Source organism: Tiliqua scincoides, chromosome 8 (genome assembly GCF_035046505.1).
Source record: "Tiliqua scincoides isolate rTilSci1 chromosome 8, rTilSci1.hap2, whole genome shotgun sequence".
Classification (NCBI taxonomy): domain Eukaryota; kingdom Metazoa; phylum Chordata; class Lepidosauria; order Squamata; family Scincidae; genus Tiliqua; species Tiliqua scincoides.
The window spans coordinates 55,933,907-55,948,259 of NC_089828.1; the positions used below are offsets into that span (position 1 = coordinate 55,933,907).

At 49.8% G+C, this 14,353-nt stretch overlaps 3 pseudogenes; 1 reads left to right on the plus strand and 2 right to left on the minus strand.

Moving 5' to 3' along the window:
* Positions 1–2,468: 2,468 nt before the first annotated feature.
* Positions 2,469–2,587, minus strand: LOC136659615 (5S ribosomal RNA; annotated as a pseudogene).
* Positions 2,588–4,298: 1,711 nt separating this feature from the next.
* LOC136659825 (5S ribosomal RNA) lies at positions 4,299–4,415 on the plus strand (annotated as a pseudogene).
* Positions 4,416–13,942: 9,527 nt separating this feature from the next.
* Positions 13,943–14,061, minus strand: LOC136659657 (5S ribosomal RNA; annotated as a pseudogene).
* Between the last annotated feature and the right edge of the window lie 292 nt (positions 14,062–14,353).

Consider the following 14,353-nt stretch of genomic DNA (forward strand, 5'->3'; position numbering starts at 1 on the left):
GTCTACAGACACTTGCAGAGGAAGTGAAAAATTCAAAGGAATTCAAACATTCAGAGCTGGTGAAAAATTCAAGCAGCCGCAAAAGGGGGAAAATAGTTGCGAACAGCAGCAAATAGTTATGGAACAGGTATGCTTAAGGGGATTTATTATGGGTGTTTCAGCCTCCCAGAAATCACGGCTTTCAAGCTGGAAACAAACCTGGAGAATATCTGAGTCAGCTCCACTGTCAAGTATCACCCCATAAGAGAGGGCAAGAGGAAATAATTATATTCTGAGAGGTAGAGCCAGCAAGAGATGTGGACCATGCATTGTTTGGGTGCATTTGGGTGCCCTCTGCTGGCCCACTTCTCACAGTGACATGCAACACAAAATAATTCTGAACCTACCTATTACATGCATCTTTGGGGGGGCAACTTTCTACTTCTAAGTGATGGAACAGCTTACTAATTAGATCATCATAGAATGAGAGAGCTGGAGAGAGACTTTGCAAGCCACCTAGTCCAACCTTCTGCTTGATTCCAGAAACTCAGAGCTGGAGCATCTCAAGCAAATGATTGTCCAGCCTCGGCTTCATCTCCACTAGTGAGGAAGAGGTCATTCATTCAAGGATGGTCCCAGATCTCCTGGTGCCTGAGGCAAATTTTGTCAGTGATGCACCAATCTCTGTACCTTCTCAAGTAGAAGGGGCAGAGCAGAGCACTAGTTCGACTGGGGAGGGTAGAGGTACAGGAATCCAGGTTACAGGCCTCTGGGTCACGTGGGAGGGGTGTCACTTCTCTGGCTGGGAAGGTCTCATTGTACCTCCCTGATGCTACCAGAAGACTCTTCCAATCATGTCCAGGAGGTCCAGAACATGTTATGAAATACTCTCTGCCTGCGCTCTTTAAAAGGTTACACTAATATAAACATGAAAAGGGATCTCTCTTCCAGGCTCCCTATATGCTGAGGATGGGGGGGAATCATCTGTTGGATTTATTGATGATTTATTCATCTGAATATTCAGTAGCGTCACCAGATCAGATGCATCCAAAAATGCAAAGTTTTCTTAGCCAGGATAGATGATGTAACAAGCAGAGGTGTAAATCATGTGACATTGTGACATCACTTCTGGGTTCTCCCAAGAGGAGGGGATGCTGGCTGCTTCGTACCCCCATTCCTTCTCCTTTGGAGGCTCCCCTTTGAAGGAGAAAGAATGGGGGGCATGAAGCCAGCATCAAGCAACTCCTCCATAACTAAGGCAGAGTCTGAGGGGCAGTCATGCCCCCCCTTGGCATAGCACCTGGGACACATGCCCCTCAGGCTCCACCCTAGTTACGCCTTTGGTAGCATGACGGCACTCGTCAAAAGTGGAGGAAAAAATCTGGTACCAAGGTGAGTCCTGATGGGAAAGGGACAGCCCCCCCCCCATCTCCTGAGATTAACCTTTGCCAACTGTCCACCTGAGCAAAAAGAAGACAAGTGGGAGAAAGAGGGTCATTTTGGCAAATGGGCAACCCATATCAATACCAATTGGCCTACATCAGTTTTGGATCTGATTTAAAGTTAAGCCTCTAAATGTACTCATTAAATGATAATGCATTTGCATATCTTAATTATACTTTATGGACTCTGAACACAATGCTGGTGAAGCGGGGGGGTGACAGAAATGATTAATGATGGAGGGGGGTGGCCAGATCTACCAAGCAAGTAGGGAATGAGTTTCAATCACGGGCACAGGCTGTTCCTCGAAGCATCAACGAAGCATTCTGGGCCAAGTTGTACTGATGCTATATTGAAGCAACTGGCCTTTCCCAGTTTGAAGAGACACTTGGCCAACAGCCCGAAGCAAAGAGGCAAAGAAGGAAGGCCCATAGCCAGGGAGACAGACCAGGGACAGACTGCACTTGGTCCCAGAGTGGAAGGGATTGTCACTCCCGAATCGGCCTTTTCAGCCACACTAGACGCTGTGCCAGAACCACCATTCGAAGCGCTATACCAGAGTCTTTCGAGACTGAAGGTTGCCAACAGTACCAACAGTACTGAAAACCTCTAAAGGGATCCAGAAACTGTGAGATATCCAAGCCATGATATGCAGACCACAATCAAATGTTAATTGCCTGCTGTTGCCAAGGAAGGAAAGGGACTTAAGCGTTCAGAAAGTCCTACGAGTGCTACTAGATCAGGTCTGTAGAACCCAACCGGATGCCTCCTGGAAGTTCACAAGCAGAAATAACCCTTCTCAGTTGTGTTTCTGGTGATGGAGGTTTACTCCTGAGATACACATGAATGTTCAGTCAGTGGGTACCCAGTGGCTGTGGCGGCCCAGGTAGCCCAGGGCTTGTGCCCTGGCTTGCCATACCCTGGATGGTTGGCAACCTTCAGTCTCAAAAGACTATGGTGTAAGCCTATAGCACCCGGTATTCCCAGGCAGTCTCCCATCCAAGTACTAACCAGGCCTGACTCTGCTTAGCTTCTGAAATCATGGTATAAGCCTACAGCACCCGGTATTCCCAGGCGGTCTCTCCCATCCAAGTACTAACCAGGCCTGACCCTGCTTAGCTTCCGAGATCAGACGGGATCGGGCATGTGCAGGGTAACAGTTGCTGCCATACCCTGGATATGTCACTGTGTTCTATACTGCATCTAAGAACATAAGAAGAGTCTTGATGGATCAGACCAAAAAGTTCATGTATTGCCAGGCAGGTGCCTCCTAGAAGCCCAGGAGCACAGCTTCAAGGCAAGGCATGAAGGGAAGATTCAAGATGATTTGGGCTACCACTTGATCATATCCAATAGCGGCGTCCATGGTTTAGTGGCAGAGCTCCTGGTTTCCAGTCCGAAGGACCCAAGCTCTACCCTGGCAGCATCTCCAGACAGGGTTTAAAGAGACCATCTTCTGAAACCCTGGAGAGCTGCCACCAATAATTCTTGTATACAATATTGGCGGTCCAATCCTATCCTTTTCCCTGCCATAATATACAGCCAGACCAAAACGAGCTGCACTACATGCTGTGATGGGGGAGGGACTTACTGGAAGGCTTGAGAGAGGTAAGGAAAAATATTTTCCCTTCCCTCCCTGTAAGCCTCCCAAGCGCCAATAGATCTCCTCAGACCTGTGGAGAGACATAAGCATGGCAGGAGGTGAGGAAGGGGATAGCATACTTGCTCCGGTTGCGTTCGCCAGGACGCACCCTCTCTTCCTCCTTTCCCCAGTCTCCACCCCATTCCACCCACACCACCCTGTTCCTCCCCCCCCTCTCCCAGGGCTTGGTTCGAACAACTGTTCATAGTCTTGTAGTCACAGGATAGTATCTGCTACTTATTAATCAAGCTCATTTTTGCAATCATGTACAATGTGTATCTTTTGCTGCAAACGTCAGGGCCCCTGCTTTGATGGACCCGCTTAATTCCATTTGGCCATTGATTTGTCATTTGGAAATTAAATAATAAACATGGATGGGAGCCCAGATAACCAGATCTGCTCCCGCACCCTCTCTCTCTCTCTCTCTCTCTCTCTCTCTCTCTCTCTCTCTCTCTCTCTCTCTGTTGCCCTTGATTTATGTACTTGTTTATTTACCGATAAGTCCTAAGTGTTCCCTGTTGCATTTCACGTATAATCCAGCAAATCTGATGGATTTATTTGTGCTCCCCGTGCAATTGATTAGGAGAGTCGATGTTTTACACAAAGGATTAAAAAGAGAAATATCTCCCAGCCTTGATGAAATCTCCTTATAAAAAGCTATTATCTCCAACACGCTCTCGGGCACGCCGAAACCCATGTTGTGTTTTGTCAAGCATACCAAAATTCATGAACGCGTAATATGTTTCGTGTTACCAGTGCGCTGGCAATTACAGTGAGAGGCTCTCTAATTTGCACAGTGAATGGGGTGGTGCATTGTTGCTTCCCCCTCCTTTCAGACTTAGAGCTTTTGGAGTCCTTTGAAGCCTGATCAGACTCAGAAAGCAACAAGACATTGATTGAATCCAAGAAAATTCAGTCCAAGTTTAAAAAAAGAAGAAGATGCAACTGAAGGAAAATGACTCTCACACACCACTCAGCACTTTTACATAGGTAAAAAGAGCCCTTCCCCCAGCATCTGGGTCTTTGAGGCATGCTGTCTCTCAACATGGACGTTCTACTCCTATCACGGCTGATCAAAACAAAAAAAGAGCCCTGATGGATTTGGTCAAAAGCCCATCAAGTTCAGTCTCCTCTTTCCTGTAGTGGCCAACCCAGTGAAAGCCACAAGCACGACATGAATGCAATGGCATTGCCAGAACATTCCATCCCTGGGGTGGGTGTCACACCCTGCTATATGACACACCCCACTTACCCTGCACATGCCTGATCTCGTCTGATCTCGGAAGCTAAGCAGGGTCAGGCCTGGTTAGTACTTGGATGGGAGACCGCCTGGAAATACCAGGTGCTGTAGGTTTATACCATAGTCTTTCGAGACTGAAGGTTGCCAACCAACTCACGGTGCCAAGCATCATCGCACCACTGCCAATTGCTTCCAGGGGGCACAAATTGTGGCCAACTGTTGTCTGTCTGTCTCTGTCTGTGTGTCTGTTTGTTCAACTTGCAATCTGCCTTTCTCCCCAAAGGGCACCCAAGGTGGCTAACAACAATCAAATACATAAAATACAAATAAATGATAAACTACAGATAAAACTATAAAAACTATAAAACAAGCAATAAAGACAGATAATGTGAAACAAAGCGACCAGCAGGGAAAAAACGTTAATTAAAAAAATATTAAATCTAATTCCTCAAAGCAGTCATTATAGGGCCTGAGGGCCTTAAGGCTTTCCTAAAGAAAAATGTCTTCAGGCCTCACCGGAAGGTTATCAAAAAGGAAGCTGCCTCGACACAAAGGGGAGGAAATTCCAGACACAATGAGGGGTGAGAGGACCCCTCTGTTGAAAATTGTGGCATGGAACTCAGCAGAGACTCGGGGGACATGCCCGTCACCCTCCCTCCTGGGCCTGGCACCTGGGGCAATCCTCTCCAATTGCCCCCCCCAGCAATGCCACTGCTTGAATGCATCTTCCAATGATGCCCTCCAGCAGCTGGTATTCAGAGGCACACTTCTCGAAAACATGGCGGTTCCATCTCGCCATCACAATATCAGTAGGTATTGATCACTGGCACCTCTCTCTGCGTCTTATTACAACAGCGCTCGCTCTCTCTCGCTCTCTCTCTCTCATCTGCACACCACCTGTCCCAGGCAGATCAATGTGGTTGAAGAGTTCATCTGAGGACACCCATCTCCACTGTGAATGGGATTCATGAGTCAGTGAAGCACACGTTCTATTAACTGCCGGAAAAGGAGAAGAGTGAGCAATTTTTGCACCTGCTGTGTTCCTACTAGCATAACACCTGGATCAGACGTGTCCAAACAGAGGTTCTCCCAGAATAGCATAGAAGCCTCCTAGTTGCTTGGTCATTCATGCTTCCAGAGCCATGTGACTCTCTGGCAGCTCCCCGATGTGACAAGCTGAATGTCAGCCAAACCAGGAGTGGCCTGATGCTGTCTGAGGTTCGCCACCTCTGCACTATAAAAAATACAAAAACCTTTACCATGCTCCCTGCACACTGCTGTAAAGCCCAGAAGTGTGGGACTTCCACATATTTGTGCCATCTCTGTAAATGGAAGCCCTGCTCTTCTGGGTTTCACAGCAGCACATGAGAAGCGTAATGATCTGCTTCTTGTTCTCGCGCGTATGAAGCAGATGGTTACGGCTTGCACTGGCGACAGGTTAGACCAGTGGTTCCCAAACTGGACACCACGGAGCCCGGAAGCACCACAGCAAACTCACAGATGTGCTGTGGGATGTCCCCAGTGGCCTCTTCTTCTCGACTCTCTTGGGCAACGTGGCTCTCCGGCCATCTCGGATCAGGCAAAATCTCATGCAACACTCGCAAGATTTCACAAAAATTGTGCGAGATCTCAGTCAGTTTGAGATGGCGATGCCTGGGAGATCCTGTGAACCTGTGGCAGGGCACAGAATGTCCGAAGTTCAATTTCTGGAGGGAACTCCACGTAGGGCTAGGAAAGGACCCTCTCTGAACCCCTGGAGGACTGCTGCCAGAGTGGACAATACTGGTCTAGATGGACCAGCAATGGCCTGGAGTCTCCTGGCACCTGGGGCTGACCAACATGGTGATGTGGGAGGGGTGATGGACCCAACATAGCAGCTTCACTGCTTTAAGAGATGGGTGCTACATCCCCCCACCCTACAGAGAGCCTGGGAAGCACCTAGCTGATACACACACCCCGTGCAACACTGCCCCCCAGACAACCCCCTGTAACCTGCTGCCCGGGGCCTGGGTTCCCCTCAGCCCCCTGCTTTGTCCACCACTGAGCTGGACCAAGCATCTGATTCAGTAGAAAGCAGCTCTGTGTGTTCAGCTCTGCACATAAAGCAGGCCCAACTCAGGCCTTTTGGGAACCCCAGAACTGCTCTGAACATCTCCGCATCATTGGTTTCCCAGCGCCAAGGCCCACACAGAGTAAATATCAAGCATTCCCCCAGACAGCCACTGAAAACTCATCTTCACAGGTTCACAGCAGACGCCTGGGAGGCGCATGTAACTGGCAATTTTGGAAACCTGTGCTCCCAGCATGAACAGAGCTCAGCGTTAAGGTTAATGGGAGTTATTGCTCTGTGGCGGTGAGGAAATCAGGCTCCTGTACTTTCAGAAACTCCTGCGACAACGCATAATGTTGTAGCAGATGCTGTGCAATGATGCAGACACCTCCAAAATGCCACGTCGGCCAGAATGGCACGCTGACCTTTTTAGGGTGTGACGTGAAGCAGACCAGGGGATTAGAAACGGCAGCTTGCAAGAGGCGCACTGAGCTTATGCACCTGAGTGCACGAGGCTGTCTTCTGCATAAGGCGATGGGTCTGTCCAGCCTACTATGGTCAAATCTGACTGACAGAGGCTCTCAAGGTCCTAGGAGCTCAGCCTCACTAGAGATCATCTAGCTGGAAATAGCAGGACTTGAATCCAGAACATTCCAGGTGCAAAGCATGCGGCCCTATCTCTCAGGCCCTATCTGCCCACCCCATTGTGGCCCTCCACCCTCCCCATTTCACCCTCTCCCCACCCTCCCTCACCCCTGTGTTGGCCTTACCTGCTCCGCTAGGCATCATTCTATGCGCTGGCACAAGCGGGGAGGCTCCTATGTTGCTAATAGGGCATGTTTTGGCAAAGCACTTGATGGTGCTTTGTGACAGAGTGAAGACCTGCTATGCTGGCAGAGTGCATACTCTCCCAGTGCATGAGTTGGTTAGGATTGGGCCAACATGGACATGGTACCAAGGCTTTGTCTCAGGGGAAGGCAGCTTCTCTTTATTCATCAAGAGCAGGGGTCTCTAAACTTTTTTGGCCAAAGGGCCACATCAAATATCTGGCACAGTGTTGAGGGTTTGGAGACCCCTGATCAAGAGCATCAAGAGCTTGGTGGAAGAGCACATACCCAGTCTGATCAGTGGGGGTATCTCTGGGTACGACTGGAAAAAAAACATTAAATAAATACATTAGAGATGGAACTTAGATGAATGAATAAATGAATGAATGGGCTCAAATGTCCAGGATTATTCCAAGCACCAACATAGCCCAAGAAATAAAGCACACACTTAAATGGACCCCCAGTCCCCCACCCCATAAGCACAATTCCAGTTGTATTTGGTCAACTGGTGCTCTCAGAGGTTGGCCATGGGCTGGATAGAGGCTTGCCATGGGCCACATCTGGCCCCTGGACTGGGGTTTGGAGACCCCTGATCAAAAGCATCAAGAGCTTGGTGGAAGAGCACATGCTCTATTGCCTGCAGGGGATACCCAGTCTGATCAATGGTGGTATCTCTGGGTAGGACTGGAATAGACACTGATTCAAAGAAGGAGCTACTTCCCAGGGCAGTGAGCTGGGGAAAGGCTTTCGGAAAATATTAGCTGACATTCACTCTCAGCCAAGGATCGGGAGCCGCCAAGGAAAACCTGGTGCTGGGACAAATGTGCCTTGCGCGGCCTTGTCGCCGCAGCCATTCTTGAAAGCTGGCTCAGTCCTGCTTCGCTTCCCTCCTCTTCCCAGGGCCTTTTGTGGCGCTTTGTATGCTCGACACCACCTCCTCTCAAGACCAATTATCTCCTTGTGAAACGGCATGACAAGTGGGTATAAATATTCTGTCTAATATCACAGCTGCTATTTCGCCTTTGATTTACGCTGCGTTCCTCCAGCGATACACACAAAACAAGCTGTTCGCTCTTCTCGTTGCAGACACACGAGTGGCGGGCTGCGCCGTTTGCGCCGTCGCCGCAGCTAGAGTTAAGCCACAGCATCGCAGAGGGGGCCTTGCAGGCGATGGAGCTCCAGAGAGAGACCACCACCCAAGAGATGGGCTGTCCAGGCTCTCAGTGAAGAGAGAGCAAGAGTCGACCCACCAGCTAATTGGCTCCGTTGTCACATGGCTCTTACCAGCTTCTCGTGTTCAGCAGTGATATATCCTCCTCAAACTGAAGTTCATTCAGTTTAGTCCTGCTATCTGAGCCAACAGGGAAGGAAGATGGTTCCCTTGGGACATGTGGAGCAATGAGGATGATCAGAGGATTGGAGAGCAAGCCCTATGAGGAAAGGTTGAAGGTACGTTTGGCCTGGAGAAGAGAAGGTTGAGTGGGGTTCTTCAGACACCTCAAGGGCTGTCCTATGGGAAAAGGGACACATTTGTTCTCAGTTGCCTCTGAGAGTAGAACTAGATCCAATGCGTGCAAATTGCAAGAGAGGAGGATTCTGGTTGAACATCAGGAAGGAATTCTTGATGGTCAGGGGTTTAGGCAATGGAGCAGATTACCAAGGGAAGTGGTAGATTCTCCTTGACTGGCAATCTTCATGCAGAGTTTCAACAGACACCTGTTAGAGATGCTCTAGGAGAGCATCCCTTCCTGCTAGAGGCAGAGGGTTGGACTAGATGACTTTGTGGGTCACTTCAATGTTCTAAGTCTTTGCCCTGGTGCCCCCTACAAGTGACACAAGATAGTTCCTGGGGGGGAGGGAATGGGCCACATTTCTTGATTATGACCAGCTAATAACCATCCTGTAGAGGGTCCTATCTGTACCCAACCCTCCCCTTTATTGCAGACACCTCCCCTGGAGGAGACAGCAGCAAACGCCACTTCCCCCTTGTGCATCTCCAACCTTAGGAGGCCTCCCAACTGCTGGAAGTGGGGAAAAGTGCAACAGCATTTTACACCTACCCTGCATCCAAAAGGGGGTACATCTCAGTGGCCTCATCACAACACAGTCATTCCGGTGTCAACCTTCAGTGGTATCACCCAGTCCACACACCCCTGCATACCCTTAGCGATGCCAGTGATTGGTATAACCTATTGGCAACCTTCAGTCTCGAAAGACTCTGGTATCGCACTCTGAAAGGTGGTTCTGGCACAGCGTCTAGTGTGGCTGAAAAGGCCAATCCGGGAGTGACAATCCCTTCCACACCGGGAGCAAGTGCAGTCTGTCCCTGGTCTGTCTCCCTGGCTATGGGCCTTCCTTCTTTGCCTCTTTGCCTCAGCCTGTTGGCCAAGTGTCTCTTCAAACTGGGAAAGGCCATGCTGCACAGCCTGCCTCCAAGCGGGCCGCTCAGAGGCCAGGGTTTCCCACCTGTTGAGGTCCATTCCTAAGGCCTTCAGATCCCTCTTGCAGATGGTATCAAAGTGGCCACAATACCCTACTTCTGCTATTCTATGCCCAGGACCCCAGGGGCAGAGATGCTGAAACTCAGAAAAGAAAGGTCAGTGAGTATGTGGGAGTGCAGGGCCTTCCACTGCTGAACCCTACTTGGGAGAAGGAAGCAAGAGAGCATGCTCGACCTCAGTGGCAGAGGGCTACAGCTCAGTAACGAAGGACCTACTTGCATGTCGAAGGTCCCACGTTCATCAGGCAGCATCTCTTGGTAGTGCCAGGAAAGATTCTGATCTCCAACCCTGGAGATCCTGCCAGACAAGCCTCACGAGGATGGGCACGGAGGAGAAAGCAACAGCAGTCCATCCCTATTTGGAAAAATACAATTTCTCTAGCAAACATTCTCCGGAGCATGCCGAGTAAATGTACCTGCTTTGTCTAAGCCTCCCAAGAAGAGGAAGGAGCAACCCACGGAATATCTTCACGTTGATGGGCTGTCGGCAACCAAAATCCCCACTTCCCAAATGTCATTATCATCTTCTAATTAGTTTTAAAAATAGAAGATTCATGTTTCACTGAAACTTGTGAAACTGGAGTCAGAACTAGAGCCCATCTCTCTCTCTCTCTCTCTCTCTCTCTCTCTCTCTCTCTCTCTCTCTCTCTCTCTCTGAGTCAGAATTTCAATAATATAAAAGGGACAGTGAAAAACCAGGGCAGGAAGTGGGACATCACCCAAACTGGGCCAATGGAAGCAAGAGCTGGGAGGTCAAAATTGCTCCAGTCAAGACTTTTCCAGGTCTTGGTCCCAACTCCCAAACCACTACACCTTCCTGGTTCTTTATAGTAAAGAACACATTAAAACATATGAAGGACATATGAACAGCAGGTCAATTCAATGACTTCAGAAGAATGCATTTCAGAGTGGGCCCTTTTAAAATTCTACCATTAATAGAATTTAAATGCAGAGGAGTTGTCTTATACTGAGTGAGGTCCATGATATGGAGTGAGATATATCGGTCCATTTTGTTCAGTTTGGTCTGCTCTTTTCAACTCTAGTTGCGCTTACATGCCTCGTTGGTTGGCAACCTTCAGTCTCCAAAGACTATGGTATAAGCCTACAGCACCGGGTATTCCCAGGCTGTCTCCCATCCAAGTACTAACCAGGCCTGACTCTGCTTAGCTTCCGAGATCATGGTATAAGCCTACAGCACCTGGTATTCTCAGGTGGTCTCCCATCCAAGTACTAACCAGGCCTGACTTTGCTTAGCTTCCGAGATCATGGTATAAGCCTACAGCACCTGGTATTCTCAGGCGGTCTCCCATCCAAGCACTAACCAGGCCTGACCCTGATTAGCTTCCGAGATCATGGTATAAGCCTACAGCACCTGGTATTCTCAGGTGGTCTCCCATCCAAGTACTAACCAGGCCTGACCCTGCTTAGCTTCCGAGATCATGGTATAAGCCTACAGCACCCGGTATTCCCAGGTGGTCTCCCATCCAAGTACTAACCAGGCCTGACTCTGCTTAGCTTCCGAGATCATGGTATAAGCCTACAGCACCCGGTATTCCCAGGTGGTCTCCCATCCAAGTACTAACCAGGCCTGACTCTGCTTAGCTTCTGAGATCATGGTATAAGCCTACAGCACCCGGTATTCCCAGGTGGTCTCCCATCCAAGTACTAACCAGGCCTGACCCTGCTTAGCTTCTGAGATCATGGTATAAGCCTACAGCACCCGGTATTCCCAGGCTGTCTCCCATCCAAGTACTAACCAGGCCTGACTTTGCTTAGCTTCCAAGATAAGACAAGATCAGGCATGTGCAAGCTTACCCACTAAGCCATGAACCATCTTCTCAAGCTCATCAGGTGACAGTATCACCATCTCCTGGAGCCTCTCCTCCGCTGAAGTTGCTGGTGGGATGGTTCTTTGGGAGGCCGTAGCCTGGGCCTGAACCCAGTGATCCCCCTGTCGTCACGCTCCTCTGATAGTGTCCTGGGCCATGACATCTCGCAGCCAAGGTGCCAAGGGAAAGGTCTTCCAAACTTGCCACCGCCCCCACAGTTCTACCTTGACCTGAGCACCCATCTACAGTCTTCTCGTGGTCAGGTGCATTAACTTGCACCACAACATCTCATTCTGTCCGACCCCTCCAGCTTGCGACAGAAAAGCCGGGTCTTATTTTAAACTCTCCCCTAGTTACTTAGTCATGGTTTATTAATCGCTGTCACTGAATGGTTTTTACTTCAATTTCCTTGATTTAATTCGGGGGATGCTTTCCGGCAAGCGGCACATCGGCTCTGGCTCCGCTAATGAAATATATAATTAATCTGCATTAATGGCCGTTAACAGTGCCACAGACTCAATTGGCTGCACGCCGTAATAGCTGTGTCTCGAGCAGAACTGTTTGGCGCCGTTGCGAGCCACGAAAGCGAGCGACGGAGGGGGGAAGCCAGGCCATTTCTCCCATAAGGCGTGTGTGAGCCATCTAGTGGCGCCGGCTGGGAGCGACCACCAGAGGTTGCAACAAAATGGCCACCCTTCGCAGAACATGCGTGGCTGAACTTGGTGCATGGATTTGGGCTTCTCGGCCGGGGCTCAGTGGGTGAAAATATCAGGACACAGAAGGGAAAACCACATCTGGCCTTCCTCCAAGAGACCCATTATAAGTGCAGTGAGGATTTCCAGTCCCCTTGGGTTAGCAAGCACTATTTTTATTTTATGTGTTGTTTTTTTCATATTTTCACACTGCCCTTCCTCCAAAGGAGCTCAGGGAGGTGTACGTAGTTCCTCTCCTCCTTTTATCCTCACAGCAACCCTGTGAGATAGGTGAAACTGAGAGAGAGCAACTGGTCCAAAATCACCCAGGAAGCTTCATAACTGAGTAGTGATTTGAACCTGGATCCTCCCAGGTTCCATTCCCAAACCGCTATGCCATCCTAGCTCTCTCAAATTCATCTCCAGGGTCTTCAAAATCCTGCTGTACTGCTACTGTCTTTGCAGACCATCTGATTTTGATCCAAATGACACTGTAAGGGATGATGGAGATAGGTTCGTTGTTTTTTTCCAAGCACTTTTAAGGATATCTCCTTGACAAAAACAAAACCAAGCAACAGATTAAGGGCAGAATCCTAACCAACTCTCCAGCACTGGCACAGCTGTGTACCAGTGGGGCAAGCGCTGCATCCTGCAGTTGGGGGGCAGTCATGGGGGCCTCCTCAGGGCAAGGCAATCTTTGTTCCCTTACCTTGAAGTTGCATTACCCTTATGTCAATGCTAGAAAGTGGGTTGGGACTGCACCCTAAATGTCCAAAGGACAATGGTGATGTCTTTGTAGCACTATCAGAGAAGCGGGCGCCCTGGGGCACAGCAGTGACTATGGAAGATACTGGAAGATCTTCTAGCCTTGTGGTATCCTAATCATCCCCCCAGGGGAAACCTCTACATCAATGGGTTTGGGATATGCCACCCTGACCCCCTGCGAGACTGAGTGGGGCTGCAGATCAGTGAACCAGAACACAGCGGTCATCACCATGTCATCACCCCAGGTGACGTCCTGGGGTTGTTGGAGTGGCTTCCAGCCAGCCACCATAGGAGGAAGAGGGAACACAGGAAGGGTGTGAGAGAACAAGGAAACGTTTTGAAGTGGATGGGAGGGCATAGGCCAGCCTTAAGAGCTGAGGGGCCCAATGCAAAACATTTTTGTGGGGCCCCCACTCCCCCTTCAGTGGGGCCCACCTCACCAGGACAAGCTGCAGAAGTAGGTGGTGTGCCATGATAATGTCACTGCGAACTACTTCAAGGGGGGGGGCCTATTTCAAGCCAATCAGGCACAGGAGCAGGTGGAAGGACCAGCAGCAACACTTCTCTTGCCACACTCTCTCTGTGACGTCTGGGCACGGAAGATTCCATGCCAGAGAGTCAGCTGTGGAGCAAGGAGCCAACTGCAAGGTGCCTCGCTGCCCCAGCGAGGGGCCCCTCCAGGCATGGGGCCCAATTTGACCCAATTGGTCAAAACACCATAAGGCCAGCCCTGGAATCTTGTACTGCTATCAGATGCAGAAGGCCAAGGGCAACTTCAGGGGGGTGTTTTTTCTGGTCATAACCAGGAAGACCATCCCACTCACCAGGGATTTGCAACCCTACTCTGCATTCTCCCTCCCCCCGCTCTTGAAAATCTCCCAAATGCCCTCCTAGTTTTCTATCTGAAAATGATCTGGTGAAGTTGTGGGAGGAGGTGGGTTTGGTTGGCAACCTTCAGTCTCGAAAGACTATGGTATAAGCCTACAGCACCCGGTATTCCCAAGCGGTCTCCCATCCAAGTACTAACCAGGCCTGACCCTGCTTAGCTTCCAAGATCAGACGAGATCGGGCATGTGCAGGGTAACAATGTCTAATTCGCAACCTTCTTTTACACCTCCCTCGAGCGTTCCGGCGTAACTTGCCACAGAGTATGTGGCTTGGCGCATGAAAGGAGTTGAGCAGTCCATTGGATCAGGGCCATTATTGGTGACAAGTCTGAGTCATTAAAAGCAACAAAGGCCCTTCCTTTTCTGTCGCGTTCGTCCCCCCCACCCCACAGCAGTGATGGCTGCTGTCTATCTAGTGAAATTTCCTATCATGAGAGCAGCTGGGCCTTGGATGGGGGACGCAGCCATCATTTTTAACGCAACCAGGCTGCCCGTTGAAACA